The 16,773-nt window shown below is 46.2% G+C and overlaps 1 long non-coding RNA gene across 2 annotated transcripts in view; it reads right to left on the bottom strand.

The window, feature by feature from the left end:
* Positions 1 to 16,773, bottom strand: part of LOC144139386 (uncharacterized) — a 59,641-nt gene that overhangs the window by 24,295 nt on the left and 18,573 nt on the right. For both annotated transcript variants that reach the window (XR_013316174.1, XR_013316173.1), the window contains exon 3: positions 4,599 to 4,679. This is a non-coding gene — a long non-coding RNA (uncharacterized LOC144139386). The remainder of the gene's footprint in view (positions 1 to 4,598; positions 4,680 to 16,773) is intronic.

The raw sequence follows: 16,773 nt of genomic DNA, 5'->3' as shown, positions 1-16,773 counted from the left end.
TATTTTTTCTGTAATTTGACGTGTGCGATCACGCTCACAATTTACAGATCATATCAACCAGAAGAAGTGTATTAGCCTAATTGTTGTTCCGAAATCGGTGCCTCTCATCGGCTAGCAAAAGCGTTGAAGGTATTTTTCTACTGTCTGAATGGGCTTAGAACTAGTGAAGCTGGGCGCCACGCAGGGAGCGCACTAAAAAATACGTTTCTAGTTTACGATTGGGCATCATACTAGTGTATTAACTGACAAAATCTTGAAAAAACTTGGGTTTGAATCTAGCTCACAAATAGAGTTGTCAGTTTCTCTCTCGCGTCGTAGGCGTTTACAGGCTCTGTAACCCAAGAATACTAATTTCTCGAGCCCGGATACATCCATCCTCACCGCTTAGTGCCATGACGTCCGCTTAGGCACGGTGACATTTGGTCCTTCGAGGTAGTCGATCATGACGCGCAAGTCAGGGTCGGCACGCTGCGGCGCGGCTAGGTCGCTCTCCGTAACGACTCCGAAGTACGTGCTGTCTTCATCGAAGTCTAGTGGTGGTGGCTCGACGGGGGCGCGGGACAGGCAGTCGGCGTCGGAGTGTTTTCTGCCGGATTTGTAGACGATTGTAACGTCGAACTCTTGCAGGCGCAAGCTCCACCGCCCAACACGGCCAGAGGGGTCCTTCAAATTGGCGAGCCAACACAGCGCATGGTGGTCCGTAACCACCTTGAATGGTCTACCATACACCCATGGGCCAAATTTTGAACTGGCGCATATAATACAAAGGCACTCGTTTTCAGATGCTGAATAGTTTTTATCTTCTTTCTACAGACCACGGCTCAAAAAAGCGATTACTTTTTCGCAACCGTTTTGTTTTTGGACGGCGATGGCCCCCAAGGCTATATCCATGGCGTCCGTGTGCATTTCCGTTTCGCGATCTTCGTCGAAATGAGCGAGCACGGGCGGGCTTTGCAGGCGTTTGTGCAGCTCGAAGAATGCTTTTTCTTGCTCGTTTTCCCAGCTAAAAGGGGTGCTATGTTTCTTCAAGCGTGTGAGTGGCTCTGCAATGCGCGCGGACTCTGTGACGGAGCGCCTGTAGTATGCCCACAGTCCGACAAATCTTCGCACGCCCTTCTTGTCTTTCGGCCTTCAGAAGTTCGCAATGGCTGAAGTTTTTGCCGAGTCAGGTATGACTCCCTCGACGTTGACGACGTGACCCAAAGCCCTGATCTCCTAGTAATCAAAATGGCACTTTTCAGGCTTCAGCGTTAACCCCGACGTACAAATGGCCTTGAGTACACACTCCAACCTTGCAAGGTGTATTCGAAAGTCCGGGAGAATACAACGTCGTCGAGGTATACGAGCCAGGTGTGCCACTTCAGGCTAACTAGCACAGTGTCCATGACTCTGAAACGTTGCTGGCGCAGTCCACACCCAAAATGGCATCACCTTCAACTCCCGCAGGCCATCCGGGGTTCTGAATGCAGTCTACTCTTGGTCTCTCCGATCCAATTCTATTGGCCAGGATCTTAAAATCCATCGATGAGAATTACTTGGCGTGGCAAAGGTGGTCTAGGGCCTCGTTGATTCGTGGCAGTGGGTACACGTCCTGTTTGGTGATTTTGTTCAGTCCCCGGTGCACAACGCAAAACCTTATTGTGGCGTCTTTTTTCATTACCAGTACGAACGGCGAAGCCCAGGGGTTTTTCTACGGCTGAATAATGTTGTCGCTGGGGATGTCGTCGACTTGAGTCCGGATGGCTTCCCACTCGTGTGAAGAGGCGCGATATGGTGACTATATGGTAGGTCAGTGTCCATCTTCGCTTGGTTTTGGTGCTTCGCTGGAGGTGTCTGACGCAGTTATGAGTTATACGAAAAACACTCCCTGTAGCGACACAGCAATACCAATAATTCGTTCCGTTCTGCTTGCGGTAACGCCGGATGTACGTCGAAGGGGTTCGCAAGCTGGAAGGTATCTTCGAGTGCGCGTTCAAATTCGGCAGCCGCCATGACGTCACTCGCTTCTTGCGTTTCTTCGAGGAACCCAATTACAGCGCCCTTGTTTAAATGCTGGTACTCGTCGGTGAAATTAGCGAAAAAACTTGGGATTAGCGTTGCCTAAAGCACGCATTGCCTCTTGCGACAGAGACACTGCGGCCGAGAAGCACCCTTTGGTCACTCTCTAAGATAGCGTCGACAGTGAGGAACCGCATTTCAGAGTAGGCGCTGATCGTCAACCTTGCGCGGGGTGGCAGGGTGGCATGATCGTCGGTGATACTTACAGCAGCGCGGTGTTCGGGTTCGGTTCCGGCGTCATGCAGTAATCGGAAAAAAATGTATAGACTTGGCCTGTAGATCAAATATTCGACCATTGGCTGTTAAAAAGCCTATTCTGAGAATTATGTCGCGGGAGCAGTTAGGCAAAATGACCAACGCCGCAATGTACGTTGTGCCGTCTATGGGTGACGCGCGATGTCACGTTCCACTTGGCGTCATGAGGTGGCGTCCTGCTGCGCGCATGTGCGGACCGTCCCATCGGGTCATAATGTTCTTCAGCTTAGACGCAAATGCTCCGCTCATTACCGAGTAGCCGGCATACGTGTGGATGAGGGCGACTACATTAAAGCCGTCGATGGACAGCTGAACGTCTGACGCCGCCTTCCTCGAGTTCAGGGTGCGTCGTGGCGTCGTATCTCTGCTTGTGCGTGTTGACGGTCGGCTACTATGCGTCATCGTCTTCGTCGTATTTGCTGCAGCAGGTGCGGTCATGTCGGGTACGCTTCACGCGGTTTTGCTGTCGCCGTGTCCGGGAGTGAAATCAGGGTAAGATCGGGTCGTCGGGATGAGGGCATGGCTTTTAGCGAGTCGCTGCGTCGTTGGAAGGTTTTCAATTTTCCGCGGTCGTACAAGTTTACCTCCCGATGTTTCCGCTTTTAGGATTCTTCTACTTGGTCTGGGGGACCTTCCACGAGAGAAGTCAGCAGTGCTATGGTGGTTGGGCGACTGGCACGGGTAGGTCGACGGTTTAAGATTTATGCGGGCTTGTCCTTGGTTGGTGTAGGAGATGTATTCTTCGATCTCAGTAGTGCACTTGCCGGGCAGGGGGCGCGGGGCGTCGACGGAGAACCCTCGCAAACCGAGCCTCTTGTAGGGACAGCGACGGTAGATGTGGTCTGCCTCTCGGCAGTGGTGGCAAAGCGTACGATTATGGGGGGTTTGCCATACGTCCGTCTCCCTCGGCGTCTGGGTTTGGGCTGCAGGGGGTTGTTCGGGTGACCGTGGACGGCGGTACGACGGGGATCCTAGGCGACGGGTGGGAGCAGGCCGGGGTAGATGAACAGCTGTGGAGTAAGTCATGGCTTGTGGTTCGCGGGGTGCTGCCGATGGTGTAGAAGTTCCCAGTGCGTTTTGGACTTCTCCGATTACGTCGGTCAGAAAGGCGACTGGGGTTGTGGCGTGGTTGGGAAAAAATTCTGAGTTCTTCGCGACCGGCGGCGTGGATTCCTTCCCGTACGTCTTCTGACGCGAATTCAGGGCATTGACGGGAACCACCGAAAACGCGTTGAGTGCTCGATCGTACTCCGTCGAGCGCATTTCCTGGGTCCTCTCGATCGTCGGAGCCTTGGTCACAAAGTCAGCGACGATTTTGGGCGTTTTGAATGAGTACAGCGAAGAGCTCTTGTTTGGCTTCCCGCATCAAAACCCGGACCTTCTTCTCTTCTGCCATTTAGGGGTCAGCTCATCAGAACAGCATATTCATCTCCTCAACGAACACCACAACACCTTCGTTAGGGTGTTGAATTTGCGTCAGCAACAACAGGTTAGCCCGCTCTTCCCGTACGACAGTTGTGAATGTTTTCAAAAATTCTGCTTTGAACATGCTCCATGATTTTTGATAGCTCTCGCGATTTTCAAACCAGACTTGAGCCGTGTCTCCGAGGTAGAAAAACACTTTCTCAATGTTTCTTCACCATCCCACCGGTTGAAAATTCGGAAACGTTCCAGCTACTCCAGCCACTCTTCCGGGTATTCAACAGGGTATCCTCGGAATGATGGGGGCTCCCGAGGTAGCTGGAGAACGACGGGTTGACAGGGGCGCTGGTTGCGACGTATTTGTCTTCCAAGGAAACAAGTTTATTGGAGCGAACTTGTGCTCCCCTAACAACCCAAAGAATACACAGGCGGCGAAGCAGCAGCCCACAAAGTGACGTGCTTAAGCCAGCGTCGATGATTCCAATGCCGCTGCGTCTGCTCTGCCTGCTTTTATCTGTCGCCGCGAGTGCTTCTAAAACCGTCGATTTACATCCAGAACAATGTAGATAAAAGAAGAATATCCTGTGTTAGTGACGTTAGGGCGAAACATGGTGTGCTTATCTGAATGAGATAGCCCGTGCGGCACAAAAATAAAGAATGAGAGACGCGTTTCGCTTGGGACGCAGATAACACACCGGGGGGTGGCCGGGCAGTAAAAACAAATAATATAATAACAAACACATACATTGTTCGTGGCAATATTATTTTAGGATTTTAATAGAACATGGCTCAAATCAGTACTACTTCTACGGCGACACCTAAAACTAAAAAAGATAGATAACAAAGTCGTGTGTTTTACTTACATAACAGTGAGTTTCATCTGGGTACCCCCGGTAGTTGCATCCATCAGTAGCGACGATAAGGCATTTTTGTACCATTCCTTCCTAACACGAACAAATGTCAAAAATAACGGAAAATGTTGCAATTATAGAGGCAAAGGAAGTACCAAAAGTTATACAAAGAATACAAGATATGTGAAACATTTCTTTGGTTTGAAGGTGTCATTTTTTCACAAACAAGTATGCACCTGCTGATTGATTTTGTGCTAGTTGGGAATTCATTCCTGGAATAAACAGTGCAAAAAACTTGGCGCAATAGAAAGCCGACGGGCGCTAATGAACAACTAAGAAAAAGTTTACAGCATATGAATAAATTTTCGGGGGTAAACCTTATAATGGAACCTGTAATGCTGACTGATAGTCAATGGGAGAGGCATTCGCTGTACACCGGGCTTGAGTAGGCTGCTGATGATGATAGGGAGGATGATATATCACGCAACTCTATTCTCTTTAGCAGGCTAAAATCCCATGGTTTTCTGGCCTACCGTTACCCTTTCTAAAAACGATTTACTTGGCAGGCAAAATCTGTTTTTATGCAGTGGAGGCTTTCTCAGATATCAAAATATCTAACCAAGGTGTCCCGTAGGAGTTCATGCTAGGTCCCTTGCGTTTCTCAATCTATATCAATTATATGCCTGATATTGCTAATTCCTCCCGTTCGGTCTTATACGCAGATGACATATCCGTTTCAAAGTCTAGCAAACGTTTAGGTTCAATGACAATTAAGTTATTTCTGTTCTCATTATATTTTCCAATGGTGCCGAAAAAAACAACAAAAAAACAAGTTAGAATAAATGTGTGATTTGTAGTTTAAGCCACAGACTGTTTACGCTGGTTCTTTCTTTGGCTCTTGGTTAGACTTCAATTTTAGATGCGGCGCATCTCTTGCTCTGAGGCATGTCCCTCCTGCGTCGTCGGCGTCCGTCTGCAAGCCACCTGCGCATGCGCGCATCTCCTCCGTTCGTCTTACCCACAGCTGTGCGCAACACTCCCACACCAGCGCATTAGCAAAACGACAGCTGGCGCGCTTGGTTGGCGCGCGCTTTACTGCGTTAACGCTGCGTTAACAGCTGCTCCGGTGCGCATGTGCGCGCATGCGCGACTCTCTCCCGCGGTCTCCCGCAGCGCTGTGTATATAAAGCGGGTATCGCTCCGCGGCGGATCAGTCAGCGCTCGCTCTCGTTCGACTTCGCGTCACTTTGCTTGACGACTGTGTGCTTACGCGTTCGCAATACGTTTCACGCGATGTAGAGGATCAACCGAATGGAAACGCCAATTGAACCCCCAATTGCGCCGCATCAAACCAGGGTTCCCTCGAGGGCAGATGGGGGCAATTTTTGTTTAGGAATTTACCATGTTCTTAGGTATACGCCTCTGTTGTCAGTTGAAGTTTAATGATGGCACAAACCACCTGCAAACAGCGGCGGAATTCGACACTTGAGTAATAATCAAGGCTAGAAAAACCGTACTTAAAAAACTTTCCTCTGGCTCTATTTTTATTCATTCACAGCCGCCTTAATTATGGCCTCCTTGCAGAGGGCCCCCTTTATAAATAAAATTTTCAATCTGTTTAACACATCCAAAACGAAGCATTGCGCGTACGTTCAAATGGTTCCGTTTACGATAATTTGGCGTTACTGCTACTCAAGTGAAATATCTGTCAATCAACTATTTTCTCATTACACCATACCTGTGATGTTGTTTAAACTAATAACAACCAACTCTCTCACGAATGTATGAATTATCAATGTTTGCGTAATTCAAATCCCAGCATTTTTGTGTGCCAACCTAGTTTCTGATTGCCAAGAAGTAATACAGACTAGGGAAAAAAAGGCTGGTCACGTGGCTTTGATTTCTATGCGGAACACTCTGCCTCTGCAACTAAACGCGCTGTGTACTTATCGCAATCAAAAAGTGCAAGAATTTTTTTTTTCAACCAGTATTTCTCTTCTCAATGTCACTTCGCACTTTCATTAAAGTGCAGTCTGATGTGTCTCCTCAGAAGGTATTTTAAAGATATCGTTTTATTACGATTACGCCTAATTTCTTAAACAGCTGCCACTATTACCCGAATTGTTATGTATTCGAACCTCTTAGTATGTGTATGTGTGTGTGTGTATTGATTGTATTTTTGTACGGGCTTTGCACCTTCTGCGTAATGCTGATCTGCTAATTTCTTAAAACTTTGTGTGCTGTTTGCTTTATGTGTCTAATATTTGTAACTGTCAAGAAGAATCCCGGGACAGTCACAGGACTTTGGTGCCCTCGTCTGTATATTTTAGAATTCGAAGTTTTCTTCTACGACAAATATACTGCTTATTCTTCTTCTTCCTGCCAAATTGATTGCTTGCCCGTGATGTGGATATGGCCATTAAAAAAAACGAACGCTCTTCAGCTTTACATCAAATACTAGAGGCTGGCAGAATATCGAATTTCTCCATAGAGATGTTTGACCCTATCGTCACAGCGCAAGCTTCTGTGAGTCGAGGGTTTGTTGTAGGCACTCTTGTGCATGCCCGGGTCTGCCTGCTTTGATCACTACGCACTAAATATTTTCTCCCTTTCTGGCCGAAAGTAGTGCAACAGGTGTAAAAAGGTGTTTGAAGGCATTTTTTACCAGTTTTCTTATATTCTAAAACCATAATTTGTAGCTTCGTAACACTTTCCTTGGCAAAAGGTGGTTGACGGCCCCGAAAAACCTCAGGTTTCTGTAGACTATTGAAGGAGTGTGGAAAGGGTGTTTGCTGTTTGGGTGTAGCCATTATTTTCAGGGCCATATATAGCTTTAAAGACTCCCACCTCTACAAATATGGAAGATCTTAAAGTTCATCGGTGTGTTTAATGTTTAAACAACAAGAGCCCTTTATATTAGTAGAAACAATTGTAACTACCCTACCGTTGTTAAGCAACAATAAACTGCGCACAAATGACAGGTAGTTTCTGAAAAGGATATTGTTGGTAGTGGTCATGCCTCTAAAATTTGTCTTGTATCAAGAGAAAAATAATACGATTTTTGGGTATTCTCTAAAGTGTTTGCTGTGCAGATACCAATAAATTTCTTTCGAATAGAAAAAAAGTGTATATATATATATATATATATATATATATATATATATATATATATATATATATATATATATATATATATATATATATATATATATATATGTCTTAATGCACACACTAAGCCCTTTGCACCCCCAACCACTGTCCAAAAGCATGAAAAAGTTTGGTAAAAACTTTGGATTATTTTTTTGCTGAACACGTATTTCTACAATAGCCGGGGGAACCATAATATTTTCAAAGGTGTTTTATAGGTAGGAGTAGGGTATTGGGATGCGTTTAAAACCTTTGTCTGCGTGACCCAATACCATCATTTTAGCTACAGGTGTAATCACACCCTATCTGTGCTTCAAAAAAGGTGGTGGCTGACTGAACACCCTCTTTGAATCATTGGATGTTGAAAATGTGTCATTCGGCTTTACAGCTCAGAATACATGATGCTTTTATATATTTTAAACACCGTTACGTGCTGAACAACCACCACTTGTGGATAATCTTCACGTCCGCCCCGATAGTACATCATGGCAATGTGCTAGGGCTACTTACAACGTGGATAAGAAATCGGTATGATATAACTGTTGCTGCACGAAGGAATATAAGAACGAACGAATCAGGGTTAGCCGTCTGAATATTCTTTTTATGTTACTGAGTTGGAATAGTACTACAAAGGACGTAAATAAAGTGAAATATTCATAGTAGGGTAGCACAGTCTATTATTAAATTGCTCGCGCCAGCAAAATATATTTTTGCAAGAAATTAAAATTTAGTTACCGAATGCAGACACTAACATATCGCATTCCAGTACTGTCCAAAAGCTGTAAATAGAAAGTTGGTTGAAATGCGAAGCTTTCCTTGAGCGAAAAATTAGCGTTGGCGATTGTCTTATTTGAATTGGATTTATTAATTAGTTAAAATAGCAGAGGTACTTTCAAACTCTAATATGCTAACTCCTTGTATCGTGACAGAATGGCGCAGTCGGATAGACGTCCTCTTCATCACGTAAGAAATCCATGATCAATTCCGATTACGAGAAGCGTTTTTTGTTTTATCATCAATCACAATCTTCATGGTTTTGTACGCTAACATTTTCTGCAGGTGGCTTTTCATCGAGTGCTTTTTTTATTGTAACGACGCCAACAGCCAGAAGAAGTAAGCTTTGCTTTAATGATGACGACTTTTTTTTCCGAAGGGGGTTTAAAATGTCTGGGATATGTGTTGAAGAGGTTATAGAGCTCCATGATTGATTTTTTTACATACTATCTAAATCAGTTTCTCAGTAGGCATCACAATTAGGAAAAGTTTTAGAAATAGAAATTCACGCCCTTACTTGTACATGCTTACATAAAATGCGTAATTCTTATATTACCAAGAAAATATTTTGTCTTGAAACAAGCCAACTAATCGAGCAAGTGACTTTGTTCTATCAGATATAAAGCAAGGCGAGCAGACGTATTTGTAAGGTAACGTTCATATATACCCGCTCTTTTTATGCATCCTGCAGGTTTTCTGTTCATGGTGACTGTATCGGTATGGCGGGCTGCGCCTTAAGCTTGTCCCGGCGCCAACAAAAGCTGCATTGCGGGCACAATTATTTTAGGGTAGAGAGGGAGAGAGATTGCTATTTATCAGAAGAAAGCAGGGAGATCTGCTGGCATGTATTCGCCTACATGCTACTCAGGGGGGCTGGGGATCAAGGAAATAAAGCCCCTAACGGAAACAATGCGAATGACACGGGGAAAAGAAATTGGCAAAAATACGGCAACACGGAGTGTTTCTTTGATCTCGTAAAAGTCCAAGTGGTCTCGCAGCATGACAATGTATAGTTGTACATTCTCTCTGCGACGCCGATGTCGTGTAAACAACCAAACACTGCATCTAATACTTTTCGCTGGGATGATGGAGGTGACCATGGTTTAAGAAGAGCTTTCAATACTAAAAGTCCGCTGTTGAGGCACTCGATTTTTTAACGTGGTGGTTCCTTTCGTGTTGTACGCCAGACACTCTAATAAAATGTGTTCAACAGTTTCTGGCAAGCCAAAGTTTTCACAATAGGCGTTTGTGGTTTGACCGAGGAAATGTCGGTAGGAGTTCGTATGTGCTGCGTTGAGGCGTAACCGAAGGTAGAGCGTCTCAAGTCTAAGTGGGATTCGCACTGGGAGCCTTATTCTTAGGTCATAGTCTATATGATAAAGAAAAGTGTGATGAGGATCGCGAAAGGACCAGAGGCAGTTTTGTTCTTCTAATAATAGCTGCTTCGCTAGTGCTCTAGCCTCGTGCTTTTTTTACAAAAAATTCCCTGCATTGCGCTGTAGTAGCCCTATGCGAACCACCTCATCTGCTTTCTTGTTGCCCAGAATGCCACAATGTGCGGGTGTCTACTGTAACGTCCCGCGATGCGCCACGACGCAGGCTAGATGGTGCAGGTAGGTGACATCACGGGGTATATGGTCGTGAAGGCTGAAGCAACTGGCACGCCGTAGGGTTTGCAACGCTGTCTTCGAATCAGTGAATATAACCCATTCTACTGAGGGCTGACCAAGAATGTAGCGGAGTCCTTGCTTAATTGCATGAAGCTCGTCCGACGCGAAAGAGGTTGCACGTTCAAGGCGGTAGGACAACGCTTGTCTGGTTGACGAAACGTAGACGCCTGATGAACTACTGTGAGGTGTAAATGAACCGTCCGTAAAATTGTGGGCCACATGTGAATAACGGTACTGATGTGGGCAAGCGCAAGTTCAAGGAGGCACAATTGATGGAGGGTTTGCTTCCAGTTGGCACCAGGTATGTTGAGGTTTATGCACACGGGTTGAGAGAGTTCAAGGGGGGGAAGCCAGATAGCAAGGCCGGTTGCGCTTGGGATGGTAAATATATCTTAACAGAGGTTTAGTCTCTGCGAAGCTAGAGGTCTCGGTCAGGTATATTCGGAATGTCTACTGAATCCGAAGAACATCTAAGGGCAAGCAACCAGCTTCCACAAAGGTATTAGCGCAGGAACAACCCCTAGCAAGGCCAAGGCAGGTGCGCAGGCAATTATACCTTGCCCCATAAAGGTGCTTTTTGCTTGTGGTAGACAGTCGCTGAAAAACAGGCAGGCTGTAACGCAGGAAGCCATCGACACAAACCTCGTAGACAAGCACCATCGATCGACAGTCGCGGCCCCGTCCACTTCCGACAAGGTTTCCAAAGACTTGCGCCGCCACGGAAATGCGACTACGCAGTCTCCGAACCTGACTTTCCCAGGGGAGGTTTCAACCCATGGTTATCCCGCGGTATCTTTGAGTGCGCACATAATGCAGACAACGTCCACCAATGATTTTTGGGTACTGAGTCCTCCGCTTGCGGGTAAATGCCATGACAATACTCTTCTCAAATGAGAGGTGGAGGCCCTTCGGTACCAGATATTTAGAGATATTTTTTAGAGCTTTCTAGGGCCTCGGTTGCGTATTTAGATGTGCCCTTGCTGCACTCCAAATGCTGATGTCGGAGGCAGGACGCCAGGAGGCAGGAGGACTTCGATTAGTGTAATGTTCCTCAACAGAGGACTCAAAAGCGCTCCTTGAGGTACCCCATTTTTATACTGTAACATGACATAGGACCTCCCGATGTGCTCATAAAAAGATCTCGTCGTTCCGAGTCGCTGGAAATTCATGCATACAGCCTCTCACCAAGTCGAAGAGCAGCAAGGGACACTAGAATCGCTGTATGAGAGACCGAATCAAATCACGACTTTGTCTAGATAAACGATCGTTGGTATGTGTCCGTGGTGTAAGACCTCTTCTAGGGACGTCACGAGGGCAAAGATGTCGATAGCCGCCAGGTTTTCTCAAAACCTATTCATTTCTTGTTGATAAAGATTCCTGCTCTGTATGTACCAAGTCGTTGTTTTAAAGGTAATTTTTTTTCATGATTTATCTAATGAAGTTAAGTATAGCTATAGGGCGCAAAGAGTCGTATTGTGTTGGTTGATTTCCTGGTTTGAGAATTGCTGTTATGTTGGCTCTTCCATTCTACAGGCAAAGTACTCCGCAGCCACGTCGAGTTATAATACTCCAGAAGGCGTAAGCGGGAGTGATAAGGGAGGTGGGGAATCACCTTATAGGTGATGCCGTCGCAACCTGGAGAAGAGCGTATCTTGAAGTTTGATATTCCCGTATTCAGCTCGCTTATCGAAAATGGGAGGTGCACGGCAGGTATTGAGGCCGGTGGCGCTGTGTCAGAAACACGTAGAGAGGACACTTGAACATAAAATCCTTAGACAGGAGCCTACAATACTCTTCAGCCGTTTTTTTTTAGGTACCGTAATTACCCGATTCTAACGCGCACCTTTTTTCCGGAAAAATAGGCCGACAAATCGCCGGCGCGTTATAATTACATACGACATCGAAACTGCCGAAACAGCAAAAATTTCGCCCCACCCATCACCATCGCCATCTCAAGATGGCGCCAAAGCCTTTAGCAACATGAAGGAACACTTCCTCCATGTTTAGAAACAGTTTTTTTGAACGGAGGAAACATAAGCGCCTATCGTTTTCTATCGGCGTTCACACAAATCGTCAAATTGTTCCACTTGCGCACTTGATAACAGCAATGACAGCAGCGGCTCTCACGCGTTCAAAACGAGCGGTCGGCTGAAGCGTGCGGCTCTGGAGAAGCTCGAGGGATGGGCGTGCGAGGCGTGGTCCACGATCCCATCGACCATGGTTGAATGTTCGTTCAGAAGTGTGGCATCGAGAACACTCTTGGTGGCACCGAGGATGAGATGTTGTGGTCAGCGGAAAGCGCCAAGGAGGGAGATGAGTGAGATTAATTCGGGAAATATATCGCCCATTTCTCCCGCATTCGTTTGTCTGGGTTATAGTGTTGCCTGCACGTTACAATCGGAGGTGCAAGTTTTTGTTTTTGTTTTTTTGCCAGGAAAATCGGGTGCGCGTAAAATCGGGGGTGCGTTAGAATCGGGCAAGTACGGTAATTCCGTCGTTTTATGACAGTGCCAGAATGGTTTGAGCGGCTCGTTGTTGTTACGCATGCTCTTTATGACTCGCCATATCCGAGAGAAAGACTGGGGGACATATCAATTTAGTAGAGAAGTCACGCCACCGGGGTCGACAAAACTTTTCCAAATAGCGTCTCACATGCCTTTGACCTTTACGGGCCTGCATGAAATCTTCTGAATCGTTATTACAGCGAGCCTTCCGCTGAGTGGGCTAACGAATAGCACTCAGGCTTTCGAATTCTGCATCACATTTTATAGCGAGGTGCTCGCGAACGACTCTGGAGGACCCCTTATTACAACGAGCCATGACTGGTATTAGGTCGTCGTCGGAAGTGTCGGTGGTTATCTCCATTCTCGACAGGGGTATTTGCAGCCTTACTCCCATATTGTATTGTGTTCACAAGCAAATCGTTTTTTTCTATGTATGCCTTGTACTCAAAATCGTTTTGTAAAAATCTGTTCCATGGGACAAGATTTTCCAAACTTTTCCACCAAAAGGTGTGTGCAAGGTATAGTGCGTACGGAGAGTAATTCCGCATTAAGGTTTGTTAAATGTGAGCTACAGATTCTAAGGACTGGTCAACCTTTAGCATACCGAGTAGAAATACTTCGTGCTAGTAATGAGCCTTGTGGGATTCCTGGTTTTGGTGTGGATAGTCTTCGCATGTGTGCTCGCATAGTGCAATTTATGTACATTGTCGCGTAAAAAGTGCCTCAACTATTGTGGAGGCGGGCTCTGCGGCAGACCTTATCGAGTGCCTCTATTTTTTCATGATGATCCAGGTTTTCTTGAGATCTATTGCTTTGAATTTTATTGCTTGGTTAAATTTGGTTTGAGAATTGCGGGGTACTTTGTGTTATTCTCGAATATTTGAAGTGGTGCATCTTGTGCAACATTGGTGGCTGGGTACCTCACCGTGTTGTACGGACGTACGTCTTCCTTTTCGAAATGACGTTGAAAGCAGTAGAAGGCCATTAGCTCCATGCATTCGACGGCATTTGAGGTTTGTTGGCTCCGCCTTAGGCTGTCGAGTAGGAAGGCTTCTTCTGGATTACGAATAAAAACTATTCTCCTAATCCGCCGTTAACTCCCACGTGGTTTTTGTCCAACCTACATTTTGAATATTCCTTCAGAAGTGCCAACAAATATTTACCGGCTGTGTTCTTTCTGAATGCAACGTCATAGTGTCACGCGACTTTGGTGCCGGTGTGCACTCCGACCACGGTACCTACAGAGGCTGTGTGCGCACAGTGCGCATGCACTAGGCGTAGAAAGGAAGCTCACTCCAACTCATGGCGTCGCACTTCTCCTCCGTCTCTACCGCCGAACTCATCACCTCCTTCTACCTCACTTCTCCGTCTCTGCCACTGATCTCGTCGCCTCCTTCTGCGACGGCACAGACCACCCCCTTTGGTGGTCACGTCCTTCGGCGGCAGCCACCCCCGCTGAAGGAGGCGACCGCCAAAGGAGGTGGTTTGTGCCGCGGCAGAAGGAGGCGACGAGATCGGCGGCAGAGACAGAGAAGTGAGGTTGCCGCCGAAGGAGGCGACCGCCAAAGGAGGTGGTTTGTGCCGCCGCAGAAGGAGGCTACGAGATCCGCGGCAGAGACGGAGAAGTCAGGTCGTTTAACACCTTGTTTGAGCCTGCTTTTGTTTTATAAAAAAAAGAGTTTCCACTCATACTGTTCGCAAATAAAACTTAACCAACCACCATTTATGAATCAGGCATTTATTAAACCTTAGCAAAGAATATCTATTCGAAGCAATAAAGGGTGTGGTAAAGAGGATTTTACTTTTATCTGGTTTCCCCAATAGTAGATTCTCATGTGTGTATCCGAGTGACGTCAAATGAGTAATCGTTGTAGGTGTCGTTGGCAGCTTCGCTTTCCAACCACCTTTACAGAGATATTACCGCGAATTTGTTACAATGATTTCTTTATTTAAAGCTGCGAATAAAAGCGACATGTGGTTGTGTAGGCGATGGAATACGTTTGTCCTTGATAGACTAGCTAAGCCTCTCCCATTAATTTTATTGCTCAAAGTAAAGTCCTGCTGCTTGTCTGCGTCGTGTTTTTTGCCGTGTCGGGGATGATGAGCGCTCTGTGTGGCCTCGATTTGTTTCCCGGTGCTGAGTAGGCATTGAAACTAGGCACATATTTCCATACGCTATAAATAAAAGAAAGAAGAATAAGACGCTAATAGGAAAGGGACGACGCGCGAACTTGCGGTTGTTTATTACAAAGACGACAAAAATGGCGTATACCTAAAAATGTATACACAAAAGCGATACTTTGCGCTTGCGGGGCAGAAACCGATGAAAACAAAAAAAAAGAATTAACATGAAAGTGAAGAAACATACCTACTCAGACAAAAATAATGCACGAGAACACTGTCAGAAAAATGGGTAATGATTGCATGAAATATGCTTTCCTTGTCAGTGGTGTGCCTCTCTCTGAAAGACGTTTCGCTCGGCATTGCACAGCTGGATAGAGGGAGGTTTAGCTCATCTTTGAGCGTCTCTGATTGTATGGTAGGCTTCAATGATCTCGCGCGATATCTGGTCATTAGCGCGTGCCAACATTGGAATGCCCTCAAACAGCGTTGTGCACTCGCAGGTTTGGCTAATTGTGCGGAGGAGTAACAAAATGCTCGTTGGCTGAGTTTGTGTACCAGCCTATCGATGTTCTGTGAAGCGCTCACTGACGCAAAATCCGCTTCATCCGATATGCGCTTGCCCACACGCCCGAGGAATTCTATATACTACGTTTTTGTGACAGTCAACAAATTTTTGACTGTGTTTCACAACACATTCTTCTTCTGCTCCTCTTCCTTTCTTACGTTTACTTTCCCCCGCTTGCCCTTAGGCTTTAGCGGTGAGAGAAAAGCACTTTGCACCATTTTTCTGCACACTTTTTCAACCTGTGTGATATTTCGTAAGTATATGACATCGGTTAGAAAAAGCTGCTTTAGTTTATCACAGAAAGAACTACGATCAAAGAAAGGGGTGTAACAGCGAAAAAGACACCGGTGGAAATTCTATAAACCCATAGAATATCGCCCAGGTTTAAAAAGCGTACTGCAAAGAATGACGTGAATTGGTTTTCTTTGTGCCGGAAATTAAAAAGCATGTGCTAGAAAGGGAACAGAAGACAGGACGGTGAAGAAGAAGTTGCCGTGAAACACTATGGCGCGGGGGTTAGCAGGGCACAATTTATCTTTGTAGCTGAGCCAGCTGTGTTTCTGGCGGCCCAGTGGCCCAGGTCCTATCGACCGCAAATTACTCTAGCACAAAGCTTGGTGTCTCCATTAGGGGTTGCGCTCAGTAACATACTTCCAACTCTTGATAGGGGTCATACGATAAGATCATTTGGCCTCAATTAAGCAAGATACTATCATTTATACAGATGCTTCTCAACGAGATGAAAAATCCGGAATAGGTATAGTTTCCCCTTCCCTAACTTGGTACTTTTCGGTTCGTCTGGTGGATTTTACCCCAATATTCTATGCGGAATTCTTGGCAATAGTGTTGGCACTACGAAAGCTTCACATATCGGTATCGTCTCCACTCATAATTACAGATTCCCTATCCGTAGGCTTAGCCCTTTCTTCTCCGAAAGACTCACCTCTTCTACGGACGTTTCGGTCACTTCTGCCACCTCATATTACTGAAGTCGACCTTCTTTGGGTCCCTGGGCATGCGGGAATCACCTTTAATGAAACCGCAGATTCTCTGGCAAGGGTAGCACTCTCCGGGCCTGTTGTCGATGTCATTGAGACTACGCCTCTATTAGCCGCCGCAAGGTTCCGTAGATTGTTGAAACTGCAAAGGCAGCACGAATCAGACCTATTGTCGTTGCGAGATTTCTGTCATCTCAAATTCTCCTGGAAACCGAATTGGTGCCCCTCACGCGACCTGGAGGTGATAGTAACGAGCCTTCGATGTCGTGTGCCCCAGTTAAACAGATACCTCCACAGGTCTCGTCTGGCGCAGTCTGCCATGTGCAGTTACTGTAATGAAGAAGAGTCTGTGGACCACTTCCTTTTGTCCTGTCGACGATTTTCAAGCCTCAGACGTCAGCTCCT

The sequence above is a fragment of the Haemaphysalis longicornis genome, unplaced genomic scaffold (assembly GCF_048455015.1).
Source record: "Haemaphysalis longicornis isolate Haplotype H1 unplaced genomic scaffold, Haemaphysalis longicornis Haplotype H1 scaffold_5, whole genome shotgun sequence".
Classification (NCBI taxonomy): Eukaryota; Metazoa; Arthropoda; class Arachnida; order Ixodida; family Ixodidae; genus Haemaphysalis; species Haemaphysalis longicornis.
Note: the sequence above shows the minus strand (reverse complement) of the source record. Positions and strands in the feature narration are given on the sequence as shown.